Raw genomic sequence first — 25,888 nt, 5'->3', positions numbered from 1 at the left:
GAAATATGATGGAATCAGAGAGAAAAATAGAAGACCAAGGAAGTTGAAATTAAGTTTTTATAGACCCCAGAATATTAGCATACAAAAGTAAAATTTAGTTATAGAAAAATAAGTTTACATTTATTTCTTACTTAGGTTGGTGAACTGCTACATTATTATAATGAGATTATTACTGTAACACATATTTTTTATATTATATTCCCCCAAAAGTGTCCACTGAAAGTGGACTACAAAACCTAGGCCCCAATTCCTCCTTGTAAAGGAGGAATAGGTTAAATTAGTACATGTAGTCCTGAGTTTCTAGTATTCTCCAATAAAGAAAGGCAAATTAAATGCAAACTAGAAGCCTATGATACTCAAAGATTTAGAATTTTACTTAGGGGGAGGGAAAACAAATAATTTTTTATGCTAAAATATATTAATACAAAACATAAAATTTGCCATTTTAACCATTTTAGGTGTTGAATTTAATGGCATTAAGTCCATTCACATTGTTGTGCAACCATAACCACCAACCTCTCCAGAATCCCAAATTGAAACTCTATACCCATTAAAGGATGACCTTTCATCCTCATTCCCTTCAGTCCCTGGCACCCCCCATTCATTTTCAGTCTCTGTGAATTTGACTACCTTAGATATCTCAAGTAAATGGAGTCATAGAATATTTGTTATTTTATGTCTGGCTTTTTCACTTGGCATAATGTCTTCAAGTTTCACTTAGGTTGTGGCATATATCCAAATTCCATTTTTTTTCTAAGGCTGAATAATACCTCATTGTATGTATTCACCACATTTTGTTTATTCATTCATCTGTTGATGGACATTTGGGTTCTTTCTACCACTTGGCAATTGTAAAGAAAGATGCTAGGAACATGGGTGCACAAATATCTGTTTGAGTTCCTGCTTTCAATTATTTGAGGTGTATAACCAGGAGTGGAATTGCTGGATCATATAATAATTTAATGTTTAATTTTTGAGGAAACACCATAGTGTTTCCCAGAGCAACTGCATCATTTTATGTTCTCCCCAGCAATGAACAAGGGTTTCAATTTTTACACACCTTTACCAACATATTTTTTATTTTAAAAAATCAAGTTGGAGTTAGCTTTGATCTACTAGAATAGAAATAAATTCTATGCTTACTTTTTCAATTGGGTTCATGTTGCTGCTTTTGTCGAAGCATCCAGCAAATTGCTTCTAACACTCATTCTTTTCTCCTCGTCTCCCTGATTTTACTATTGTGACAAAGCAGATCAGAGAAAAAGTCAAGAAAATAGTAAAGTTTGTCTTTCAGTCCTCTCAGTAGTACATTTACCAGGGAGCTGCATGCTCTCTGCCTCCCCAGCCCACCCTGGCACTGCTCATCAACCCAGACGCCTCACTCCCAGACCTTTCTCTTTTTCCCCCCACTCCCCACACCCCAGTGTAACTTGGGGAACCTAATATAGAGTACAATGCTAATACAATACTTTGAAAAGCAATGTGCATACAGACTACTTTTGTAAATAACACCTTAATCATGACGAATGACTTGAAGGGGGAAAATGTCAGGTGCACCAATAGGATGCAGGGGAGTTGCAGAGGCTCAGTGTAGACGAAAGACCTAGACAAGAAGTCCTACCATATCATTTCTAATCAGACACAATCGCCAACTAACTGGAAAACTTTAAGCAAGCCATTTAATGTTTCTGGGACTGTTTCCCCATTTGTAAAGTGCAAGATAAACTCCTTCCAATGAAAAAGCTGGATGATCATTTCATCTGTCTAAACATTTGAATGTATATGAGTGAGTAAAAATAATGTCCTTCAACAATATACTGTGCCATTTCTAAGATGTGTCCTATCAAATATAAACCCACAATAATAGAGTATGGCGAGAGTGCAGAAATAGGAAAGCACAACCAAAAGCTTGGTCTAGAAGTAGACCCAAGGATATCAGATAAAACTTATGCATTGTTTAATCACTCAACATGTGCCAACTATAGTAAGTCCTCAATGCCTTCAATAGATCCTTGGAAACTGCGACTTTAAGCAAAGTGACATATAATGAAACAAGTATTTTTTTCTCATCAGTGTTATAATGAAACAACACTGAAGGAGACAACATTATTGGAGGACTTGTTGTTCATTGTTTCACTTAAAGTCACAGCTTCCAAGAACCTATCCATGGTGTTAAGTGAGGGCACACTGTGCTATATTTTGTATATTAATATTATTAATTTATCACTTAATTTCTGCAACATGATTATTGAAGTAAGAGAGTGAGAAAGTAATGGATGTCATGTTATTTATTTATCTATTTTTATGTATTTATTTATTTATTTTTGAGACAGAGTCTTGCTCTGTTGCCCAGGCTGTAGTGCAATGGCACAATCTTGGCTCACTGCAACCTCCACCTCCTGGGTTCAAGCAATTCTCCTGCCTCAGCCTCCCAAGTAGCTGGGATTACAGGTGCTCATCACCACGTCCAGCTAATTTTTTGTATTTTTAATAGAGACTGGGTTTCACCATGCTGACCAGGCTGGTCTCGAACTCCTGACCTCAGGTGATCCGCCCGCCTCAGGTGATCCACCCATTTGTTTTCTTTTCTTGCTTTATATTCCTTGGAATTGAATCAAAAGCCATTTCTTCCTCTTCACACCAGGAGAGTTAGCTGGGACAGACTGTATTGGTAAATTCTAGCCAGAGGTTATAACTGTGACCCACAATGTAAATTTGGTTTCTAAATGTAAAATCTACAGTGTCATTTTTAAAATATAAATTAGTCAATTTACCAATATTTGAAATTAAAGGTGTTTCACATGTTTTCTTTTATAAAATCCAAATTTTCAACAACTCTTGAAAAGTCATTAGAATTAGGCAACACTGGGCATTTATTACCAACAAGATCAGCCGAATACAAGTAACACCTACCTATTTAGACTGAGTGTGTGCTCTGCAGTTCACTAGACACTCCCACTCTCCATTAATCTGTATGTTACTGCTTAACTACCCGCAGAGGGTATTTCAATTTGCACCTTCTGAGATGTTAAGTTACCAGCTTTCGTTGTTTAGGCTCTGAAGGGAATCCACATGAAACCTCAGATGGGGAGGGCATGGAAACTTTTGTACACAAATTGTAAAATAGGAAGGCATGGGAACCTACCATGGGACAGTAACTAGATGCAGAACACTGGGGAATGGGTGGTTACAGCTTCCACAGGTGCATGAGACCCTGGCCACTCTGAGCAGGCCCGGCCAAAACACCAAAATCTCCTAGGGGATGAGGACATGACTTGATAACAAGCCTCAGGTTCTTACACGCCTGGGTAATGCCTGCGGTTCTTGCAAGCCTGGGCAATGCCTTGGAGTGGTGCCCCCGTGGAAGATCCTCACTACAAAGGGCTTCATAGTGGCCTGTGCAAGCAGGATGACAAGCCACATAGATCTCCATGAAGACGTAGCAAATGACAACGCCTGAGGGCAGCCCCATTAACTGTGAAGGAAAATGGCAGAATTTCCTTGGGGACCTCTTTACAAGGGATGTAGGAGCACTTAGGGCTTCTTTTATCTTCTGGAGAACTGAAGAGAACCCACAGAGAACAACTAATGAACTTCTGACACAACTGAGTGAGGTGGTGGCAGTGTGGTGGATGGTGAGGGCAGGAGCCCATATTCTTTGTGTGTGTGTGTGTGTTCCAATAAAACTTTATTTAAGAATGCTGACATTTGGCCCAGTGCAGTGGCTCATGTCTATAATCCCAGCATTTTGGGAGGCCGAGGCCGGCAGATCACGAGGTCAGAGATCGAGACCATCCTGGCTAACACGGTGAAACCCCGTCTCTACTAAAAAAATACAAAAAAAAATTAGCCGGGCTTGGTGGCGGGTGCCTGTAGTCCCAGCTACTCGGGAGGCTGAGGCAGAAGAATGGCATGAACCCCGGAGGCAGAGATTGCAGTGAGCCAACATCGCGCCACTGCACTCCAGCCTGAGCAACAGAGCAAGGCTCCACCTCAAAAAAAAAAAAAAAAAAAAAGGAAGCTGATATTTATTTAAATTTTATATAATTTTTACATCATGAACTATTATTCTCCTTTTGATTTTTTCAACCATGTAAAAATGTAAAACTATGGTTAGCTTTCAGGCCATACAAAAACAGGCAGGCAAAAGTTTGCTAAACACTGAAATAGAGGAAGGAGGAGGAGAAAGAACAGGAAATAAATGACTATGGTAGAGCAATATATTAGTTTAGTGTTTATATTAGGCTAGATTATGGTGAAGTAACAGACAACCTCAAAATCTCAGTGATTTACAATAACAAAAGGGTATTTCTTATTCACAGCACATGTGTACTTTGTGCTGGCTAAGTTCTATTCCATGTTATTTTCATCCTGGAATTCAGGTTCATAATGCAAACTCCATCTGGAGTACTGCTGCATCTAGGAGCAGAAGAAACACAGAGAACATGGCAAACCAAGTGCTGGCTCTAGATGTTTCTGCCTGAAATTGACATACATCATTTTCACTCTGTTTCATTGGCCAAAACAAGTCACATACCATGCTAAACTACAATGGGGTAGGATATAGAATCCTCTTCCAGACCAGGGCAATTACTATTTATGAAAAATAACACAAGAGCCCATATTTTCAACAAGCTTTCCTGGAGGTTGTGCTAAACAAACAGGGTTGGGAGCCCGAGTTCCAGCTATTTGCTCATTAATGTCCCTTACATCTCCAAAATTCCATGATCCTAGGAGTTATTTTGCATAAGGTTCCCATGGATGGGTAAAGGTTGAAGGATGTAAGAACTTGGGTGCAGAGCATGTTGGTTGGCAGAGGAATTTATAAACATAAAGCTGCCTTACCAGGGCATAGGCCCAATGTAGGAATTCTAATTTGCCCATCTATTAGTACCATCACCAAAAATTAAAGAAAACTTTCACTCAGGAAATGGCACGTGCTTCCTAAACAGTGTGATGGTAATGGCCACTGTTGGCTGCCCAGCATGCATTTTCCCTTCCTGGTAGCACCCTGAGTACCCTTCAGGGCTTTCCCTTTCCCCTGGTGGTTGCAGCCTCAGAATGCAGACTAGGCTATTTTGACAAAAGCTCATTTAAACAAGGTAGGCTTCTCTTACAACATTCAAGGTGGTCCCCAGTCCTGAGGGGCAGGCCAATAGTGTCGGGCACACGGGCTCCTTCCATGCTTTTTTCTTTGTCATCCTTGAGGTATGGCCTTTGTCCACGAGGTCAAGGATGGCCATCCACAATCTTTACATTCCACTATAAAAAAATGAGAAAATGAAAATAGAATAAGTACCTTTCCTTCTAAGGGTACAATCTAGAAGTTGCATAAACCATTTTTGCTCATATGGTCCCATTGACTAGAATTAAGATACACATACTTCTGTGTGAGGGAGCCTGGAAAAATGGGGTGTGTGGCTCCAGTAAATTTTATTACTAAAAAAGAGGAAAGCAGACAATGGGTAAGTGGTAACTATAATAGGCTGTTTTGCTTCCCTATAAAGGAGTACCTGAAGCTGGGTAATTTATAAAGAAAAGAAGTTTAATTGGCTCATGGTTCAGCAGGCTGTATAGGAAGCAGGGCATTGGCATCTTCTTGGCTTCTGGTGAGGCCTCAGGGAGCTCTTACTCATGGTGGAAAGTGAAGTGGGAACAGCATGTCACATGGTGACAGTGGGAGCAAGAGAGAAAGGAGAAAGCATCACACACTTTGAAACAACCAGATCACAAGAGAACTCACTCACTAACATGAGGACAGCACTAAGACATTCATGAGGCATCCACTCCCATGACCCAAACACCTCCCACCAGGCCCCACCGCCAACATTGGGGATTACATTTCAACATGAGATTTGGAGGGGACAAACATTCCAACTCTATCAGTAACAGTCTCTGCCACAAAGGTTACATCCCTGGTGCCTGCCCTCCATTAGGAAGGCCAAAGAGCCCCCATCTTCCTTTCACAACACCGATATAACCAGGGGTGGGCAGGTAACTAAGCATGGACAATGGAAGGCTCTTTTCAGGGCTCTGAATACTGAGTGAATGAAGCAAGGATGGAAAATAGCATCAGAAGGTAGGTATTGCAGTGCTGCTGTGTTGAACCACTGCTGCTAAGACAATGTTGTGATGCTTCCTTTCCCTGGCTTCTGGAACTCTGCGGCCTCCAACAGGTTCCCAAGCCTGCTCACAGCCTCCTGTTGATTTTATACCCCCATTCCACCCCATCTACCCCATTCCAGACATCTTTCCAATAAATTTACTTTAGTTGGCTAAATTCTATATTCGTTGCTCTTAATGAAGACCCCTCTCTTAGTCTGGTTTGTGTTGCTATGACAGAATACAATAGACTGGGTAATTTATAAAGAAAACAAGTTTATTTCTTACAGTCTGGAGGCTAGGAAGTCCAAAATCAAGGAGCCGCATCTGATGAAGGCCTTCTTAATGTGTCATAACATGGCAGAAGATACCACATGGCGAGAGGGCAAGAGCACGTCAACTCAGTTCCTTCCTCCTCTTTTTATAAAGCCTTGAGTCTCATCATGGAGACCCCACTTTTATGACCTTATCTAATCCTAGTTATCTCTCAAAGATCCTACCTCCAAATATCATTAATATATAAATTTGGGGAAAGTTTCCAATACATGAAATTTAGAAGACACATTCTCACCATAGCAAATCCCAATTTAGCCTCAGCCTAGGGAAATGGAAAGAAACTCAAAACCAAGAAGTTAGATAAACCCTAGTATGCTCTCAGCCTCATGCCACACTGGAGACTTGGGATTATATCACTGTGGCTCCTGTTTACAGTGACCTAGGGCCCACTGTAGAATTTATCATTCCCATTGCACACTTCATCTATCTTATCTATTGCTGCATAATCAATAACCCCAAAAATTTAGCATTTAAAGCAATAAGCATTTATTATCTCACAGTTTCTGTGAGTCTGAAATCTGAGAGTCACCTAGCTGATTTCTCTGGCTCATGAGGAGACTGTCAAGCTGTCAACAAAGGCTGTGATCTCATTTGGATGCACAGCTGGGCCTTGAGGGGAGGGACAGAGATCTGTTTCCACGTGCATTCAGAGGATGTTGGCAAGCCCTGGTCTTCCTCATGTGGGTCTCGCCACAGGGCTGCTTACAACATGGCGGCTGGTTTCTCACAGGGGAGAGATCTAAGAAAGAACAAGAGAAAGCACCCAAGATGAAACTCATATTTTACAGCCTAATATTGGAAGAGACAGCCCCTTATTTCTGCCATTTCCTATTTGTTACAGTGAGTCACTAAATCTAGCTCACACTCAGGAGGAAAAGATCACATAAGGGCATAGGTACCAGAAGGCAGAGCTCACCAGGCCATCTTACAGTCAGGCGGCCACACCATAACGCTCATCCATCATGAATCAGTGAATCACAATCAGGGGAAGAGGATGAAGGGTAAAGCTTACCTAAAGCATAATTTCATTTTTTTAAATGAAATGGCCTAAATACATTTGTGACTATTTTGCTTTCAAAATATCAGGCAGCAATTGTCAGGCAGAACCCACCATTGCCAATTTTTTTTTTTTTTTTTTTACTGTACTATAATTTACATCACACTGCTACAACTGCTATTTTATATGACATTCCCAAGGATATTTTAAATGATGCTAAAAAAGACAGTTATATCAATTTCTGGTATTTTATTATTATTATTAACAATAACAACCAGATGAGCAAAAAGAGGTAATATGTCCCTTTCTCATTTATCTTATTTTAGTTCTCTGTTAGGATTTCTTTAGCTGCCATTGTAGCTTTCAAAAAGATAGCTCAATTGCTGAAGTACTACCCATTAAATTAGAAATGATAGGTTTGCCAAAGAAATAAGCTATTATTTAGAAGTAAAAAGCATAGGCAACGACACTGCTAACCCTCAATGAATTTCCAGAAGTCTTAACACCATTTCAAAGCCATTGTGAACAACGAAACTAAGTTGATACTTTTCAAATCTAACACATTGTTAAGGCACAAAATGACAATACCTGTAAATACCTAGGATTTCTCAATTATTTAATAAAAGATCTCATGTGCAAACAAAGTAATGTGTAAGCATCTATGTGCCAGTTGTTTAAGCCCGGGAGTCCTCTGTGACTTTTCATAGTTCCCACCTGAACAAGTGTGATCTTCCCTGGGGTTCTACCTCTCAGGGCAATCACAAGCAGGGAGAGCTCATGCAGGGTCAAAAAAAATGTTTTATTTCAACATATGAAAGGAAAGGAAAGGGAACATTATTAGCAGGGTGCCCAGATTTCCCTTTACTAAACACATCTTCTCATTTAATCCAATCTTAAACATCACTTTCCTCAAGGAAAACTTTCCTAACCACTGTCTCTAATGGATCTCAGACACCCCTTCCCCATTTTTCTTTGCCACACACACTGTTTATTTCCTTCATAGCACTTATTTTATTTTTAATTGTGCATTTCTTTGTTTTCTTACATATGCACCATCCTAAACTGCAAGCTTCATGACGGTAGTGTCTCCACTCACACCATCAGGCAGTGCAGCAGATGGGCTGAGCACACACTTCTGGAACCAGGTTGCCTGGGTTCCAGTCCTGGGTATGGAAATCACCAACTATGTGACCTACGCAAGTTTTGTAACCTCTTCGGGCCTTACTCTTGTCATCTGCAAATTGGGAATCAAAGTAGTACCCCCAGCACTTTTGTTATGAGGATTAAGTCAAAAACTGTGTATTAGTTATCAATGAATGCCTAGCTTTGGGCTCAGTAAATGTATGTTTAGGAATAAATTCAACTCTCACAATAGTTCTACCAAATAGACATCATTGCTAAGTCTACACATGAACAGTCCAATCCTCAGAAGCCAGCTAAAATCACACACTAGTAAGTCAGTCCTGGTAGTCCTAGATCATACATGTTACCTCCAAACAATCTGTAGTTCTTGGATCAAATTATCTAGTTTTGTGTTGCCTGTGATGTTACTCTTTATTGTTTTCTAGCCTTTAGTAAAGTTTCCCAGCTTTAAATTAACTATATTATGGGTTATTAAAGAAAATATCTCCAGAAGCTGGACTTACTTATCATAAAGACTTGGCAGTTTCCTTTCAATAGTGTTTGCTAATTTTCACAAGAACCCTGCTAATAAGGTATTAAGATCCTCATTTTACAAAAGAAGCATTGGGAAGGAGTTGAGTAACTGCCTCCTTCCTTCAGCACAGTTGTATAGCAGGGCTCCAAATTGCAGTGGTTCCATCAATGAGTTCTGGAAGCACATACCCCCGTTCTGAATCCTGGTCCACTCTCTTAAATATCTCTGATTTAGCTTCCTAATCCAGAGAAAATAAGGAGTTCATTTCTCAACTCCTCATTGAGTTGTTGTATAATATAAACAACATCTATACATGGAAAGTGACTAACATATTTCTCAGCTCATAATGTGCTCAATCTTGATAAATTCTAGTGCTGATGGTAGTGGTGGTGGTGGTAGGTGGTAACTGGTAGCAGCATTCCTACCGTGTACACAATGATATTTGAAGGATGAGTTGTCCAGATGGACAAGGAGAAGGTAGATGAAAGCCCATTCTTACAGAAGATACAGTCTATGAAGGCATGAAACAGGATGGCAAGTTTGAGCAATATGGCTCCAGGAGAGGCATGGCATCAGATGAAGAGAGAAAGGTATAAAAGACTGGGTTTGTTATGAAAAGGAGTTTTAAGTGGAAAAAAGATATGGGTAGATTTGCATTTAAGTCCAAATGTACTGAGCTTTTAGGGTTGAATCAGAGGAGACAGTCATGAAGACCAGGACACAATCAACAGTGAACACCTTAATTGAGGCTGGATTTGCAAACAGCAAGAAGGCACACAATTTAAACTTTTGGGAAACAGACATGACAGGATATGACTGTGTCTTGAAGGGATCTAGAAAGCGAAGAGGCTAGGATCTTATGTGTTTAGGATAGGTGACTAAGTAGATGATCCAACCATTAAGAAAGACATTCAGAAGGAACACCAAGCTTCAAGATGAGGCAGAAAATGAAAAATTGTATCAATGAATTCAAAACCCTTAGAGTAGAAACTCATCAGACAGCTAAATCTTATAGGACAAGAGATCAAAAAGTGGGTGGACATATATCTTCTTGTGTTTTTACTGAAACAACCTGACTTAATGGTCTCCAGGACAGGATTCCTGGGTTGTTTATCTTATAATGTAGTTCCTGGGCATGGTGTCTCTCCCCCAGAATTACGTCTGAGAGCTAGGTCTGAGACTAGTGCTGTTTCTTCACTTGAGCAGCAGAGGAGCTAGTTGGCTCGTATTTAGGACCATGATGTGAGAAATGGGAGAATATTTAAACAGGCCAGTAGTATAAAACTCAGCATGGGCCAGGCATGGTGGCTCATGCCTGTAATCCCAGCACTTTGGGAGGCCAAGGCAGGAGGATCGCTTGAGCTCTGGAGTTCAAGACCAGCGGGGGCAACATAGTGAGGCCTTGTCTCTATTTTTAACTTAAAGGAAAATAAAATAAAATAAAACTAAGCATGAAGATAGGTGCCAAGACAAGAGACACTATCTCACTCCCACCCAACACATGCATACACTGAGTGGAAACCAGGCAGAGCTGTCTGGTCAATTCAAGTTGTTATTTCTCTGCCCTAATGCTCCCCATTTTAATTTGCTGAGTGAATATAGCTACATATAAGTTAAACATGTAATGTGAGTCCTCTATACAGATTTGATCAGTCTTCAATGGATAATTGAGTTAATGAATGAGAAAACCTTCTGAACTTCACAAGCTTTCTCATGCCTACCCCAGTGGAAGGTAATACTGTGTGTAAACTCAGAAAATGGAGTCCTGTTAACCAATGGTCTTCAAATTTTCTTGTGTGCTTACTCCTTGAAGGAATTTGGACAGACCAAGAGGTCCTTTGCATATTTTTAAGTTGATAACAAAATGTTTTCAGCAAATTTAAATAGTTGCAAAATGTATAATTTATAGGATAGTGTCAATAATGAATTTTTAAGATAAAACTATGAGCTTACTCTTTCAAATATACTCAGTGGAATATAATACTGTATGATTTTGACAAATCCTCATTCACTTCCAAAGTATCCACTAACTGCTGGGATCTGTGGCTCACGCCTATAATCCCAGCACTTTGGGAGGCCAAAGCAGGAGAATCACTTGGGCCCAGGAGTTCGAGACCAGCCTGGCCAACATGACAAATCCCTCACCCCACTGTCTGTACTAAAAATACAAAAATTACCTGGGTGTGGTGGCATGCACCTGTGATCCCAGTTACTCGGGAGGCTAAGGTAGGACAATTGCTTGAACCTGGGAGGCAGAGATTGCAGTGAGCCAAGATCACACCACTGCACTCCAGCCTGGGCGACAGAGAAAGACTCTGTCTCAAAAATAAAAATCAAAATAAAATATCCACTAACAAGCTCTTCTTTAACAGTGAAAATTCTTACATTATTCCTTTTTTGCTCTTTATATACTTATTTCCATTCTACTGTCCTGTCATAATTCTGTCTTAATGTAATGTATTGATGTTTAATGATAATTTTATTATTCTATCATAGTTTTCTATTGAAAAATATGTATGTAAACTGAAATCAAACTTATTTCTGTAACTATATAATTATATGTTAAAGATATTTTTCTTTGAGAATGTTGTCAATTTAAACATTACTATTGATTACAAATGATCAAAACAATGTAAAATACATTAACTATGTTGCTTAAATACCATTTAACATAACAAGTAACTATTTGTTGTTATTGTTGCTGTAGCAAATTACCACAAATTTAGCAGCTTAAAACAACTCATTTGTTATCTCACTGTTCTGTGGGTCAGAAGTCTCAGTCTGCTCAGTTTTGCAAACAAAAAATCAAGGGTTAGCAGGATTGAATTCCCTTCTGGAATCTTGAGGAAAGAATCCACTTCCAGGCTCATTCAAGTTGTTGGCAGAATTCAGCTTTACACAGCTGTAGGAATGAGGTGCTATTTCCTTGCTGGCTGTGGGCTGGAGACCACCCTTAGCTCCTAGCACCTGCCCTCTGGTCCTTGCAGGTGGGTCTCAGGACCAGCAAGGGTACAACATATCCCTCTCACTCCACATCTCTCCTGCCTCTTCTTCCACTGCTGCATCCCTCAGACAGATGCTTCTGCTTCTACAGACTCATGTGACTACTCTGGGTTCACCATAATTCAAGATAATCTTTCTATTTTAAGGTCAATTGACCCATCAATTGATTGGTAAATTTAATTCTGCAAAGTTTTTTCACAGCAGTGCCAAGATCAGTGTTTGGCTGAATAACCAGGGGTCAGGAATCCTGGGGGGACACCTTTAGAATTCTGCCAACCACAGTAATCTGTTATTAGAAAAATAGCTTTTAATGAGATAGACGAGGCATTTTTTTTAATTAGCCCATGTGTCTGTGGGTGAATATTACTCATTGCCAGGATGAGACACATTTTTAAAGATTGTATTTCTGTTTTTCACTTTCAAATATGTAAGTGCTGAGGAACTTTGTTCACATACATAAGTAGACGGGAATGGAAGGAGTTTTGTTATAGCAACACAACTGGTCTGTAAACACCTTCTAAATTATTCTCGAAAGTATCATAAAGTGATATATCATTTGAAGTTTTCTTTTGTTCAATGATTCATCAACTAAAAAGCCACTGAGGGTCTCCCGCAATTATGTTGAAACCAAACAATTAAAAGCCATCTGATATGCAACAGGATTCTTTACACAATCATCTCATTCCCAATTTCTGGAACACACAGTGGTCCCTCCTTCTCCATGGACCCCAGCAGATGCCTGAAGCAGTGGATAACACCAAATCCTATGTGTACTATGTTTTTTCTATACATATATACCAATGGTTAAGTTAATTTACAAATTAAACACAGTAAGAGATTAACAAGAACCAATAAGAAAATAGAACAAATTATAACAATATACTATAATCAAAATTATGTGAATCTGGTCTCTTTCTCTCAAAGTACTGTAATATTTTCAGACTGTAGCTGACCACAGGTAAGTGAAACTGTAAAAAAAGAAACAGTGGATAAGGAGAGACTACTATGTGCCAAAAAGTCTGTACCATGCCCATTATTCTTTCATTTATGAAAACAATGAAACAATTTTTGGAGGCACAAATAAGTTTGAAAAGAAAGAAATGTTTCATTCTCCAGCTATAGCTACTGTGTAAACAATATTTTTAAAGTAAATACCCAAGTTCCAGAGGTTGGACTTGTCCCCACAAGCAACCAAAAACCCAACTATACAGAGTGAAGGTCCAAGGCTGCTTTAATTATACATTCAGTAACAAGAAAAGATTCAGAAGTGGTTTAATCATAAAATCTACATTAACCTAAAATAAAAAGGATTTTTTTTCAGATTGGCAACAATAACAATAATAAACAAACATCCTCAATACCCCTCAAAACTAAAACAGGAATATCTGTAAAAGAATACCTAGTCCAGTGGGCTAACAGGTTCTTTCAAAAGAAATGCAAGCTCTGTAGAGAACAACTGGCAGGACCGAGATAGATTGTTTGGAATTATGCAGGATCTATATTATCACATCAACCTCCTCACCGCATCCTGAGAGGCCACAAAGCATAAAACCAAAACCAACATTCTCTCTTAGCCCACCTTACACCTTACCTGTTGCCATCTCAAAAATAACCCTTGTGCCAGTTATCAATCTATTGCCTCATCTCCAAAATCACCCTTCTTTGCCTGCTGTGCAAAAATGGATCTGGATGCTTTAATTTTTCTTTGCCAGTTGGCACAATATTAAACTTTGTCAGTAGAGGGCCCTGGAGAGACATCACAGGAAGGAGCAGTTTTCTTCCTGGTTCAGGTGTGCTTTCTCATAAGGCTCCTGAAGCACAGCTGGCTCTTCCAGCACCCAGCTCCGGCAGTGCCTACGGCATCTTCAGGGCCCAGCTCATACAGTACTCACAGCTTCTCCATGGCTAGCTCCTGCAGTGCATAGCAGTCAGCAGCACCTGAAAGCCAGCAGCTTCTCTTTGCACCCCCTCACCAGGAGGCTTTGTAGCAGAGTGGCTCCACTGACACACCTCCCCATCAACAGCCTTCCCTGGTACCCTAGAGGGTATACTTCCAGCAACTTCCACCAGAGCATGATCACAGCAACTTCCCTGCCATTCTACGGACCACAGCCATGCCTTCTACAACAAGGACTTGATCTGTACCTGAGGAACTGAGAGAGAGCTTCCTTCTTGGGTACCCTGCCCCAGCCCTAGGAATAGGGTTGCTTCATGTATCTGCCATTCCTGTATTCTTTGCCATTCTCTTTACTTCCTCCTAGTTAATCCCATGTAACTCCAATTCCCTGTTATAATTAATAATTCTTCACATTAAACTTTCCCTGTGCAAATATCTGTGTGGTGCCCATTTCCTGGTTAGACCCTGATACAGCCCTAAAATCAGACACTTCCAGGGGGATTTGCCTTAGCTCAGCTAACATAGGTATGTCTCTTTGAGATTCACAGAGAAGGAAATTTTTTAAATATGTCATAGTTTCTCTTTTAAACAGATCACTTTGTCTGAGACAAATTAATATTATTTTTAGCAAATTCCCTTATGATACAGAATGAATAATCCCAATTCATTTGACCTTTCTTCACAAACTCCTATTTGAATCATTCAGCATACTTTTCATTGGCGTTTTGGGATCTTCTAAATGTGACGAGGGGCTGTATGATCTCAGACAGACTTTCAGACATGCTGCTGTGCACTTCTGTTATAATAGTTACATTTTCACAAATTATGAAAAGCGAGAAACATGCCGATGAAAAGGTAAAATTATTTAAATAGGTGGAAAGACACTCTCGCTTTCATCTTTCTTTATTAAAAATGGAAGTGTGGAAAGCAGAAGAGAAAAGAAGGAAAACCACAAAATGTTAGGCAACCTAATCAAAACTAGAAAAGAAGCTGGTGATATCTAAATAATAAAATAACAACATGGAATTGTGAGCAAGGCATCTAAGGAGCTTTTAATTCTAACCTCAGACTTCTAAAAAGATTTCTAGTTGCCCTCAAGATTATTTGATGGAGCCTAAGGTACATATTAACCCATCATTCGAATTAATTCTTCTTTTGCTATTGTCTTCTGAAACGAGCCCAGAGAATTCTTCTATCCATCAAGGTCATTTTCTGTGGCAAGGGCAACAGAATTCTGCAGCCAATGTAAGTTGATTCAGCAGCTGTAATAACATGAAGCCGTCTGCAGCCCTACATTTAGTATGCAAATGAGAGAAAGCAAAGGTCTAGCATTAGATGCAAGATCTTAAATTCTGTATTTCTCCTCTCTGGCTTTCTATCTGTTTACCTCCAGTAACATCTGATTCATTCTTTCTTACATCAAATAGTTATTGAGCATCTGAGGATACAGACATGAACTAGAACAATAGGAGAAAGCTACTCTGGCCACTTGACATTTTCTTATTCTACCTAGTCTACAAAACTCCTTTTAAATTAATTTGCTCCCTTAAAAGCCAGGACCAGCCAGTTGTTTACTTCCTCATTTCCCACTCCCAGGCCATGAAGCATTGTGGCTGTCTCAATGTTTCTGATGATCCTCTAGCCCCAAGCCCATTCCTATGCCAGCAGCTCACAGCACTTGACTGCGACTCACTCAGTTTTGTGGAAACTGAGGCCATACAGCATTAAACCCTTCAACTTTGGTTCTTTCCTCCTCAACATTTGTCCTGATTTGTTCTCATTTTTTCAAATTCCTTTTTGTCTGATCAGTGACACCTATCTGGTAAAATATTCCTAAGATTTTTCAAATTTGTGCTCCAAATGCATCTCTATAATTCCTCCCTGATGCAAGCCCTAATCAGCCCTCATTGGAAAGATGGCAATATGTTTATTGATATCATCTTGTATTGGTAAGTGTTCTTAGTTGCAAGTAAGAGAATCTTCATGTTCTGGTTAGCTGCAGAATCTGCAGAAGGGCCAGACATCGAGCTCTGGAGCTATGCGTCCAGGAACAATGTCCAACCATACCCTAGGGGCTGCTCAGTAAAAGCTCCAGTGCCACCACCTCCTGGCATCTGGGAGGATGAAGACAATGCCAGAGACTCTGCCACAGCTGCTTCCAAAGAACCAGATACATCTGCCACTGTACTTGCTGTTTTCCCAGTTAGCCAACTCCTATCGTGGCTCAGTTCCAAATCCAAGTCTTGCACAGGTGCCTCTGAATGGTGTAACTGAGATCACACACCTGTACACTAGCTTCAAGGGAGCCTAGGAATATGAGTTTCCCGAATTATAGTTTGGAAAGGTAAAATTCACAATGTAGAATATTCATAAAATGTAGAAAGTACTCAACAATGTTGGGCTGCCACAGAAGCAAAAGACCACTAAATATACCCCTTCAATCCATCTTCTAATATAAAATATAATTATTTTATTACTATTTTTAAAAATAATTTTATGGATTCCCTTTTACCCAAAGATTAATGTAAGCTGCTAAAATAATATGTAAGCATTTGCATGGTTTTGCCTTCTTTTCTTCTGTTCATTCCCTAGTATTTCATTCTCGTAAAAAACTAAAGCATTATAAGATTTTTTTAAACCCATTGGTGGTTTATGACTCTCTGCCCTTGCATGTGCTTTTTTTCCTGCATAGAGTGTTCTTTTCCCTTCAAGTCTCTTCTTAGAGCATATATTGCATGCCAATCTGTGGACTATGCACTAGAAAAACAAAAATTAATAATTAGCTCCCACCTCAAGGGATTTAGCAGGGTGAGAGAGATATGTAAGCAAACAGTATGAAAACATAAAGCTACTCCTGGGATAGAGTGGTGCTGTTGGGCAATCCGATAGATCCCTGTCCAGAGAACTATGTAGACTTGGATAAGGAGGTTAATCACTTCTGTTTGGAATGGCAGAGATAAAGAGAGTCAGGAAAGGTGTGGCAGGATAATATTTTCAAATATCAATACTTGGGGACTTTTTGATACCTGATATTTCCCTCTGATTCTCTTCCATGTCAACAGAAGTACCTTATAAGCTTTATGGCTTTTCTCATTCAAAACTCTAAGCCCTTAGGACCAAGATCACATACCAGACGTGCCTGAAGTGTATGCACCCTACAGACATGATTTGTTTGGCTTAAATGCTGTTTTTATTCATGTAGAATTAGTTGTCAACACAAAAAAGTTTAACAATTTCACATAAGACTAAATTTCCAGCTTCTCTTGAAAAATCTGGAACTTCTGCAAACTTCAGGTTCACAAGTTTCATGGCATCAATCAGCTGGAGCTGTGTAGTGGCTGCACCTTTAAATATACCCAGTCCCCACCACTCCCTGTTGTCTCCTACACTCACCTGTTTCACCTTTTTACACTAACTACCTTACCCCAGTAGGCATTTTAAGTTTCAACACATGTCTTAGAATAACTGAGATGGTTTTTAGAGGAGCTAAATGTGAGAAGAGGATTCTGGAATATAGATAAATATCAGTAAGACTAGGACTTCTCACCCATCATAGAAAGAGTTGTTGCCTGGCTAGGAGTGGAACAGAATAGCAGTCTGTGGATCTGAGAGCAGTGAGAATGCAGCCCACCTTCATGGCCATATTGCTTCAGAGATTCTAGCCCCCAGCAATGCATGATTGGTTGTGAGTCTATAGTCAGAATGCACTGAGAACCTGACCAAAACCTCTATACCCCAAGAGTGCCATGAAAGTATCAGACAGCTGCTGGAGCTGCTGAAGCTATCAGGAAAAGGACACAGATGGTTGTGAGCAACCTGGGTAACCAGGTTTGAAGACTAACGAAAATACTTTTTTCTTTAATTTTATTAAACAAGCATTTATATAGCACATATTATATGCCAGCCCTTTTCCAATTACTTTATCAATATTAACTTATTTAATCTTCAAAACAACATAGTGAAATAAGTACTGTTGCTATTCCAATTGTCAAACAGAGAGACTGAAGCATGGGGAAGTTAAAAGAGTTGCCCAAGTTCACACAAGTAATGAGAGATAAAGCTGAGATCCAGCCCCACACAATTTCTCCAGAACTCCTGCTCTTCCCACAACCTGTTGCTACATCTTAAGAGAGGGGGATAGCCAGGCTCAGTCTTGGGAAGGCTGCAAGGGATGGAGTGTAGGGTGCAGCCAGATACAAACATTAGACAGAGAGAAGCATGCCTCCTCCCACGTAATAAGAGGGACAGAAATGGTGGAAGAGACACAGGTTAGGACCAGGAGGAGTTTTTTTCTGAAAAAAAAGAAAAATTCAACTTGTATTTTAGATTCAGGGGGTAAATGTGCAGCTTTGTTATATGGGTCTATTGTGTGACACTGAGGTTTGGGGTATTAATGATTCCATCACCCAAGTCTGAACATAGTACCCAATAGGGAGTTTTTCAGCCCTTGTCTCCTTCCCTTTCTCCCCTCCCAGTTGTCCCCAATGTCTATTATTTCCATCTTTATGTCTATGAGTATCCAATGTTTAGCTCTCACTTATAAATGAGAACATGTGGTATTTGGTTTTCTGTTCCTGCATTAATTTGCTTAGGATAATGGCCTCCAGCTGCATTCATGTTGCAGCAAAGGACATGACTTCATTCTTTGTTATGGCTGCATAGTACCCCATGATGTCTATGTACCACATTTTCTTTATCCAATCCACCATTGATAGGTGCCTGGGTTGACTCTATGTCTTTGCTATTGTGACTAGCACTGCAATGAGCATATGAATGCATGTGTTTTTGTTTTTTTGTAGAATGATTTATTTTTCTCCAGGTACATACCCAGTAATAGGATTGCTGGGTTGAGTGATGGTTCTGCTTTTAGTTCTTTGAGAAATCTCCAAACTGCTTTCCACAGAGGCTGAACTAATTTATACTCCCACCAACAGTGAATGCATTCCCCTTTTCCACAGCCATGAAGAGTGTTTCATCTGGTGACTTCTATTTCTTTTTCTCTAAAGTAAGAGATAACACTGTTTGCTGAGATGAAGGTAGAGGCAGAAGGAGCATAATTTGGGGAAGGGTAGAAAATGTTTAGCCACTATGAACAATGAGGGGACAGCTGGCCAGAGAAATGCATGGGGCTGGCTAGCTGTGTGGAGAAACCAGCTGAGGCTGGTAACTGCCTATGCATGATGATTGCCACCAAGGCCGGCAGCACAGTCTGCAGGGCCAAGTGCAAAATGAAAATGTGGGGCTCCTTCTTCAAAAACCAGGACAAAAAGGGCCACTAAAGATAGTAAAATAAACAATTGTTTTCCTTTCTACATAGTCTCTCTTGTCTTGTCCTGATGTTTGCTATATGCTATGTAATGTCACCCTCCCTCCCTCCTGCAGGGAGATACTCTTTGGATGAGTGTGGAACCTCTCAGGCCCAGAGCCTCTGACTCCATGTGTGTGCTTGTGTGCTTGTATGTATGTGTGTGTGTGTGTGTGTGTGTGCATGTGTGTCCCACCAACTAATGGTTTCCCTTCCACCAGCCCCAGGACCAATATCCCTTCCCACAAACCCATCCCAGCCTACAGCAGATGGGCACCAACCAGGGGACAGACTCTACACATGGGAAAGCATTGGGCACCTGGATGGCAGGTGGGGTAGGAACCCCACCACCTGAGTCACTAGCAGGTATTGCACTGCAACCAGCCTGGAAGGAGGACAGCCACAGCCACACCCCACCCCAGACAGTGTGGGCACTGGCGCCAACCTCTGGGAGCAGAGCAGAGGACAAGGTAGGGAGCAGGGAGTGGGAAGCAGCAAATGGGGAGGCCGTTCATATGAATCACAGCAGCCCCTCAAGAAAGGGGCTTTTAGATTCTAGCATTCCAACCAAAACATCTGCTGCCTCTCCAACTAGGGAGTGCAGTCATTCAGGCTGGGGGCTCCTTTCACCAGGATGACCTCCCCAGAAGAAATCTCAGGCTCCAAACAGAAGCAGCTGAACATGTAACAACACAGTTTCCAACAACAACAGGTACACGGACACACCAAAATCCAAACAGAAGATAATTTCCTGCCTAACTTGAAAGAGTGGAGATTATGAAACCTGAGAAAAGAGAACTTGTATAGTCTTAACATCCAAATAGCTATGGCACTTCAGAGAAGCCTGTGTTTAAGGAACATTTTCTAATTCAATCCTTGCTTCCTAATTCACACGTCCCAATAATTTTTGGTCTTCTTAATGAGGTACTTCACCTTGTGGCCATCCACTCATGTGCAGAGCAAACATCTTGCTCCCCCAAATTAAGGTGGAAATAAGCTTGTGGATTCAATCTCTTCTGGAAGGTCAGGTGCTAAGTAACCTGGTTTTGCTAATTCGTGTCTCAAATATCTACCTGTGAAGTTTCTATCCTACTCCAACAGTGAACATTTCAGATTTACTTTATAGAATCAACTTTCATTTTCTCAGACAGTTTTGATCAACCTAATCCATTACTAGTTTCAACTGGGAAGAAAATTTCTTTAAATGAGACAAACTTTTGGAGCATTCTCAGATAGATTCAGTTTATAATATACTAATAATAAAGGAGTCCCTGTTGAAGAGGAAACTTCTGATCGAATACTCTTGGAAGATTCTGCCCAATTTAAAAATCTCTTTGAAACATTAGAAAAGGATTGAAAAGTAAAAAGACCACTCCAGCATCATGTCATCTCATGCTTTCTCTGTGGAGGCTTAAAACAGATATGGCAAGATTTACGTTCTCATATTTCTCTTTGAAATTGGCAGTAAAAAATTAGTAGTTATGCAATTTAAACAAAAAAAAAAGCTTTAAAAATTATAGGCCCTTCCAAAATTGATTGAATTTGTAGAAAAATGTGTATCTTTTTATTGCCTCTGAACTCAAGGAAACTGAACTGAATGAATGCCTATATTGAACCAAGAATAGCAGTCTATTTAAACTACGTGAAATAGTGCTGATTTTCATGGCTCTTAACTAAAAATTCATTTCCCTCACTCTTAAGCCCAAATCACATTCAATTCTATTACTGTATGAAATGATTGTGACTTGAAGACTTTTATAATCTAACTTTTGCCGATGACCTATATGCTCTAAAAAGCTGAGCTGCCTTCTCCCTAAGAGAAATGGCAGTGGGGTTAATCCAGCTTATTTGAAGGGCTGCTAACTCCCCACCCCATCCAACTTGGCTTAATGCAGGCCAGAGGTATAAGCATTATTCTTAGAACCTTTGAACTGGGTGAGGCTGTAGAGATCATCTAGTACAATGTCCCATTTGCCTTATGGATTTCACACACTTGCAAATGAATAATTCTTTTTCCAAATGCACGACAAGTTACAAAAAATAACCTCAGGGAACCAGAGGTGCATGATTGGATATGTAGAAATGGTAAGCATTTTCTATATTAACACATAAGTGGAAAGAAATCATTTCTATTTTTGTCAAATTTTAAAGAAATCACTCCTAACTGATCATTAAACTTTAAATATTGAATTTTATCCAAGTAAAATCAGTATTTCTTACAGAGATATTGTATATGTATATACACATACATATAGAGTGTGTGTATATATATATAGCCATATAAATGTATATCTCATCATGTAAAAGATATAGACTAATACAAGTTCATGCTAATATTTCTCCCAAAGAAAAATAAGAAAAAAGAATATCCTATTCCCTTCTTAAAGGAAAAACGCTTGATTTTAAATAGTGTTAATGCTATAGTTGTTATAGTAATTTCTCCCTTTTCAGTACACAAAATGGCAAATACTAGAGAATTTTTAAATGCTCAAAGTAGAATCTCAATAGATCATATCCCAAAACAGTCAACAGTTTGGGGCAGTTGATTATTCTCCTCCCTGAAACACCGTCTCCATTTGCTTTGCAGGACACCACGCTCACCTGTTTGTCCCTCTACCCATTGGGTATCTCTTCTCAGTACCCTTTGCTAGTCTTTCCTCTTATTCCCAACTTCTCAACATTGAAGTTACCCAGGACTCTTTCCCGTGCTTCTTCTCTTCTCCGCTTGTTTCCCTAGTGATCCTTTCCAAGCTGATGGCTTTAAATACCATCTATTCATTAGGGATTCTAAATTTATATAATATCTCCAACCCAGAACTCTACTCTCAACTTCAGAGTCAAGATTTCAACTGCCAACTTGACATCTCCGTTTGAATGTCCAGTAGGCAACTCAAATTTAACATACACACAACTGAGCTTTAAACCTTCTTTGTCTTGACTCATCCCCATCTAAGTTATTGGCAATTCTATCCTTCCAGACATGAGGTAAAGACCTTCGAATTGTCTCTAACTTCTCTCTTTCTCTAATACCCCATATCCAGGCTGTCAGCAAAATCTATTGACTCGCCTTTGCAATAAATACAGAATTCAACCACACCTCGCCACGTACATCACTCTCACCCTCATCCAATCCACCATCAACTCTGCCTGGACTATTTTAACATCTGCCAGAAGGGTGTCTCTGATTCCACCAACTCTTTTTTTTTTTTTTTTTTTTGAGACAGAGTCTCACTCTGTCACCCAGGCTGGAGTGCAGTGGCACGATCTCGGCTCACTGCAACCTCTGCCCCAGGTTCAAGCAATTCTCCTGTCTCAGCCTCCTGAGAAAATGGGATTACGGGCATCTGCCACCACGCCCAGCTAAATTTTGTATTTTTAGTAGAGGCGGGGTTTCACCATGTTGGCCAGGCTGGTCTCAAGCTCCTGACCTCAAGCGATCTGCCCACTCCGGCCTCCCAAAGTGCTGGGATTACAGGTGTGAGCCACCGTGCAGGGCCCTGCTTCTACCAATTCTTAATACTGCAACTGAAATCATCCTTTTAGTCTTACCTAGTCTTGCTAATCTGTGTCCCAAGTATCTACTTGTGACTTTCCTGTCCTACTCCAATAGTAAATACTTCAAATTTACCGAAGTCAGATTATATTATACCTCTGCTTAAACCCCTCCAGTGGCTTCCCAGTTCACTCAGAGTAAGCCATATCTTTACAATGGTCCATGAGGCATGATTTGTATGAACCTGTGTACACACACACACACGCACATCTCCTACTGCTCTCCTCCTTTTTCTGCTCTTTTCTACAATTGCCTCCTGACTGAGTCTCAAAGACTCAAGATATCCTCCTGTTTCCAGGGGCTTTTCACTAGCTGTTCCTTCTGCTCTTCTTCAAAGAGGCGCAAAACTCCCTGAACCTCCTTTGCTCAAATATCACGTTCTTAAGTCTGTCCTGATTAATCTATTTAAAGTCCAATAGCCCCCATCTCCCAGAACACACTAGCCTCCAGCTATGGCCTGAATGTTGGTGTCCACCCAAAGTTCATATGTTGAAACCTGATCATCAACATAATATTTTTAGGAAGTGGAGTCTTTAGGAGGTAATTAGGTGATGACCGCAGAGCTCTCTAATGGATGAGATTTGTGCCCTTATAAAGGAGGCCCCTGAGAACAGCCCTGACCTCTTCTGTCACGTGAGGACAGAAAAAAAAGCACCATCTTGGAACTAGGAGGCAGGCCCTCATTAGACCCAATCTATTGACACCTTGATCTTGGACTTCCCAGCCTCCCCAACAGTGAGAAACAAATTTCTGTTGTTTATAAGTGGCCCAGTCTTTGGTATTTTATTACAGCAGCCAAGTTGACCAAGACTACTTCTTTCTTGCTTTCTTTTTTCCCTTTATCATGTATCAGTTTTAAATATGTTTTGTAAATTGCATATTGAGTTTATTCATTTTCTTTCTTGCCCACTAGAATGCAAGCTTCATGAGAAGGGGGATTATCTGCTCTGCTTACTGGTATTTCTCTAATACCAAGGTCAGTACCTAGCAGTACTCAATAAATGACTGTTGAAGTAAATTCAAATATAAACTTTAAACAGCTAATATAGTATGAAATAACTCTAGGGTAAATTTTGTTTTCTTAAAGTTAGAAGCTTTTAAAATTATAATCCTTAATTTTTGCACATTTAAATATTCTAAAGATTCTTCTTTCAGCTACAAATTAGGAAAAAAAGAGATATAAGATAAAGACAAGTAAAAATGGTGAATATATTTTTGTAACTTACTTTGGTTCGATTTTGTATCTTTATAGAAGCCAATGAATTGATTTTTTCTGACCTTGGCCAGAATTTTATATATCAGCCACAAGCCTTTTCCAGCTTTAAAAAGTTACCTTTCCATTAAACAAAAAGATATCAAAATAAAGGGCGACTTGCTCTAAAGCTATAATTTGATTAAAATACAGCCAGAAAGATCAATAAAGTTAATATGGATTTGCAGACTGTATTCCAGAAATCTGTCTGCCAATCAGTCTAATGGAATTACTCTTACCTTATTGAGATCCTATTGAATATTTGAGCTCAAATATTCATAAAGAATGCTGTGCTATTATTTAAAAACCAATTACAAAGTATTTGGTTATTACATCTACCACCTGATATTAAGGAACCAAGATCAACAAGATTTTACAGTCTGTCTCTCTCACATACACAAACGCATGTCCACAAGGCACAAACACGAATAGGCTCAAATTTTTTACCACAAAAGGAAAATATTTAACTCCATTTTCAAAGAGTGAAGACCAGAAAATAAATTACACATTTAAATTCAGAAAGATAATTAGAGAAGTAGAATGGGATGTTTCTCTGATTTTAAATCTAATGCTTAGTTCATAATTAGAAAAAGCATTGTTCTTTCAAGAACAATATAAATAACAGACTATGCTAACTATGCCAAAGAAAACTCAACACTGCTCCCACTATTTGTCATCTACTCATAGCTCACAAACACAGTGGTAATAAAAATTATAAAACAGTGAAAATCTGGGTGGAAGTGTAAGATAATTTCTGGAGATTTCAAAAGTAAGAATCAAAAGAGCTGATGCTTTCTTCACAGCTGAAGAGAAATTTTCAGGTAATGTCCAATCTATATGTTGGCCTCTTCTGCCACTAAACAAAAGAAATTACACACATAGACCCATCTTCTTCACTACAAGACATAGAAAGTAATGACTCCCAGGGAACAGACTAGTATTACTACTTCAGTGGGTTTCACCAAAAAAGAACATTGGAAGAGAGCAAATGTCCTCATTCTCTCGCACCATAGCTGAGCTAACACAAAGGATCAGGTTATCAAGACATTCACACTAATCAAGGATCTTACCTAGTATTAAGCTTACTAATTTAAGCTTGAGAATATAAATGACTAAGATGCACATACACAACAAAGAGATGTTTGATGTTTCAAGTACAGCTCTCCAGATGCTTATTTTTTGTCTCAGTTGTACCTCTGGCCCAGACAATAGATACTTCACCTGCTCTCCAGGTGAAGTACAGTTTTCTCTCATAGCAGGGGGCATTTTAAGTTAGGAAACATCTCTGAGTTATTTCCAGAAAGTTACATCTGAGGCATCTTCTAGGAAGTTGTGTCTCATAAATCCACAGATTCTGAGTTTGTTTGCTGTAGGCATTTTAAACCAGAGACATCTTACTAAAACATTCCACAGATAAGAACTTCCCTTCTATAAATTATCATTAGCTATGCTGGTTACTGACATGTTCACAAGGATACTGTGCCTGGCCTCCTGTCTTCTCTCCTTCTTGGGCATGTACACCATCTCCTCATAAAGGGAAAGAAACAGATCACAGGTCTTCTCCTTCCTCCTGGTATTGATCTGTGAAGTAGCAGAAAAGAAATAGCAGTAACTATTACTATGGAAATATAGTTAATAATCACCCAATACTTAGTTTGAACCTCTTAAGCAAATATAGACAAAGTATCTAAAAATTATTTGCAATTGGTAGACAAGTTTTGATATAAGGAAGAAACTTTCCAAACTCAACATATTTGAAATAGCATGATGGATCAGGAAACAATGC

General features: G+C 39.6%; 1 long non-coding RNA gene across 1 annotated transcript in view; it reads right to left on the bottom strand.

Annotated features, from left to right (window-relative positions):
* Positions 1 to 25,677, bottom strand: part of LOC117981410 (uncharacterized) — a 64,603-nt gene extending 38,926 nt beyond the window's left edge. Inside the window, exons 1-4 of the long non-coding RNA XR_008626402.2 lie at positions 25,565 to 25,677; positions 6,968 to 7,177; positions 5,118 to 5,262; positions 1,144 to 1,235 (exon numbers count right to left, since the gene is read on the bottom strand). This is a non-coding gene — a long non-coding RNA (uncharacterized LOC117981410). The remainder of the gene's footprint in view (positions 1 to 1,143; positions 1,236 to 5,117; positions 5,263 to 6,967; positions 7,178 to 25,564) is intronic.
* Positions 25,678 to 25,888: the final 211 nt, after the last annotated feature.

Source organism: Pan paniscus, chromosome 7 (assembly GCF_029289425.2).
Source record: "Pan paniscus chromosome 7, NHGRI_mPanPan1-v2.0_pri, whole genome shotgun sequence".
In the NCBI taxonomy this organism is placed as follows: domain Eukaryota; kingdom Metazoa; phylum Chordata; class Mammalia; order Primates; family Hominidae; genus Pan; species Pan paniscus.
This window is presented reverse-complemented; position numbering and strand designations above follow the sequence as displayed.